Below are 2,687 nucleotides of genomic sequence, written 5' to 3' on the forward strand. Positions count from 1 at the left end.
CAGGCCGGCTCAGGCCCCCGCCCCCAGTCTGGGCAGGCCCGTGCCCTCTGCCTGTGCCCCTCCAGCCGGCTGGCAGGCCAGATCAGCAGACTTCCTTCCCGATTTTAAGTGAATCACAGGCACAAAACGCGCTCTACAGAGCTCACTTCTCACCCGACATTTGTGAGCCCATTTCCTCCCCAAAGCGTGAGTCCCTCAGACTCGGTGGACCTACCGTTTGGGCTCCCCCTCTGTCTCTGACCACAGACGTCACCTGAGCCAAAGTGTCCTGAGGAAGCGGCTGAGGATTCTTCCAGAATCCCACTAGGGAGGTAAATTTACCGGGACGGTGCAGCGCACTCAGCAGCACCGGTTCTGGGTCCCTCTCGACCTGGGGGGCCGGCCCAGCCCCCAAGCTCACCGGAGACCCTGGGCCAGGGACCGACCTCGCTGAGCTGCGTCCGTGGCCTCAAGGCTGAGCGTGGGCTCCATGCCTGGCCCAGGGCGGTGCCTGCCCTCCCGCGACCGCTCCAGCGCATGCCCAGCCCACAAGGTGCTCAGGGCAGGTGGAACTGAAGCATCTGAAACTCTTTTCACCTCCTCACTAGTGTAAAACTACCCATGTTAGTTTAAAAGAAAATCTCCTACAGAGACCCAGCTTTGGTGCTTATTTTTTGCGTGACTGGGTGTAGAATGTTTACTGGAGTTCAACCCCCAAGCCTTGTACTCAGAAGCGTTTCCAAAAATAAACGCGCTCACCGATGCAAACAGCACAGAAAACCAATCGCACACATGCATATTTATGATGGGGGAGAAAAGAACACTATTTCATGAAACCAAACAGAAAAACATGCTTGGAACAGCAGAAAGCAGAGCAGTCCCCTGGGCACAGCGAGTCTCAGTCCACTAAAGCTCCACGCAGTGCAGCCCAGCTGGGTGGGGACTCCCAGCTGCAAGGCCCACCCTCCCCCTGCCTCTCCGCCCACCAGTGGGCTGCCCTCCACAGTCCCCAACCCTGGACCCGCCAGCTCCGCTGCGGGGCTCAGAGCCTGCCATAGCAACAGCAGCATTTAGCCGACTGAGGTCAAGCTGAAATGAAAACCAACGTTAGCTCTGGAAGGACAAACCACCACGCCCCCCGAAGGTGCTGCGGGCGTGAACACGCGAGCTCTCAGGTGCACACACAAGGGGCGGGTGGTACAGGTGTGTATGCCTCGGGGTGGTGCACACATGGGCGGTGCGCACGGAGCTCTCAGGTGTACGCGTGGAGGTGGGACCGCAAGGTGGCAGCGCTCACCTCCCGAGAAAGTGCACAGATGTGCTTCTGCATCTCCGTGCGCGGTCCCTCCGCCCACGCCCCGCGTCACGGGGCAACCACCCTGGCGGTAGGAGTACAAAGGTGCGGGGGGAGGGACTGGCCCAGATCCCGGGGCGCGGGACAAGGCCTCCAGGCCCAGTGCTGGCCAGCGCCCTCGGGTCAGACTTCTATTCCGTGCTGCCACAGTGGCCTCCCCACCTCTGCAAAGGCCCCAGCCCAGCAGGGCCCGTCACCCCTCCCCACACAGACCCCCAAGGCACCTGTCCCAAGGGGCTGGACCCACTGCTCGGAGTGCCCACCCACCCGCCGGGCGCTGGGGACGGGTGGGGACAGGGAGGCTGTCATCTGGGGGTGCAGCCGCCAGCACAGACAGAGGGGGTCAGGCAGGCATGGCCTCCTTGCCGGACACCCCATTCTTCATCCACGCAGCTGCTGAGCCTGATGCACTGCTCTCCGGCCACCTCTCGGGCCGCCTGCACGAGCTCACGGTGCAGCTGGGCCTGCTCCTCCCACCATCACAGCGAGTCAGCGTGCCGCTGCCAGTCACAGAGGCCCAGATCCCCCTCATGGCCACAGGGGGCTGCAGCCTGCCAGCCCTACCTACCCCACCCCGCTCAGCAAGGCCCCATCCTGCCACTTCGCACACGCTGTTCCCTCTGCCCGAAGTGTTTTCCTTGTTCACTTCACCAAGTCCCAGCTCAGATGTCACTTCCTAAGCGAAGCCTTCCTGACGCCTGTCTGAGGTGAGGCCAGGCCTCCCTGGGCGAGAATGTCACCTACGACACTGGGTGGCGCAAGAAGACGCCCGCTAGTTTTGAAGCCACGCACAGAAGAACTCAGGGGTGACGAGCACGTCAGCTGGGATGCGCTGTAAAATACCTCCACAGAGACACAGGGGACAAAGCTTGAAGCGGCAAACACAACCACGGCCGCCCGGCTGACGAGCGCACAGGCCTCCCCGCGCGTGCGAAGTCTAAGGGAGCTTCTTGAAGCCCAGGTGCCCATGGAGACACCTGCGGCGCCTCCCCTCCGTGTCAGGCTGCAAGCTCCAGGAGGGCAGGGGCGGCGGCGCCCCGCTCTGCAGAGCTCTGCCGCCTGCGTGGAGGAGCACGCAGGCCCCGGGCCCTTCTCCCTCCGCCCACCTGGACCCCAGGGCGCCAGTGTGGGGAGGGGGGAGTGCAGGCACACGGGCCGGGGTAGGGAGGCCTCCCTCCTCTAGGCCCGGGGCCTGGCTAGGAGCTCAGGACGCTTCCAGTTTGCAGACAGCCAAAGGCCAAAGCAAAGCAAGTACTGAAGTTCCACCCGGAAAAGCTCCCCAGCGACAGGAGGCCCTGCCAGTGGCTCTTCCCTCCGTGGGAGGAGGGGGCGCGTCCTGGACGGGGGGGTGGGG

General features: G+C 63.5%; 1 protein-coding gene across 1 annotated transcript in view; it reads right to left on the bottom strand.

Annotated features, from left to right (window-relative positions):
* TRMT44 (tRNA methyltransferase 44 homolog) overlaps positions 1-2,687 on the bottom strand; it is a 24,636-nt gene that overhangs the window by 1,968 nt on the left and 19,981 nt on the right. The gene's annotated exons all lie outside the window — the stretch shown is intronic.

Source organism: Lipotes vexillifer, unplaced genomic scaffold (assembly GCF_000442215.2).
Source record: "Lipotes vexillifer unplaced genomic scaffold, Lipotes_vexillifer_v1.1 scaffold63, whole genome shotgun sequence".
Classification (NCBI taxonomy): domain Eukaryota; kingdom Metazoa; phylum Chordata; class Mammalia; order Artiodactyla; family Lipotidae; genus Lipotes; species Lipotes vexillifer.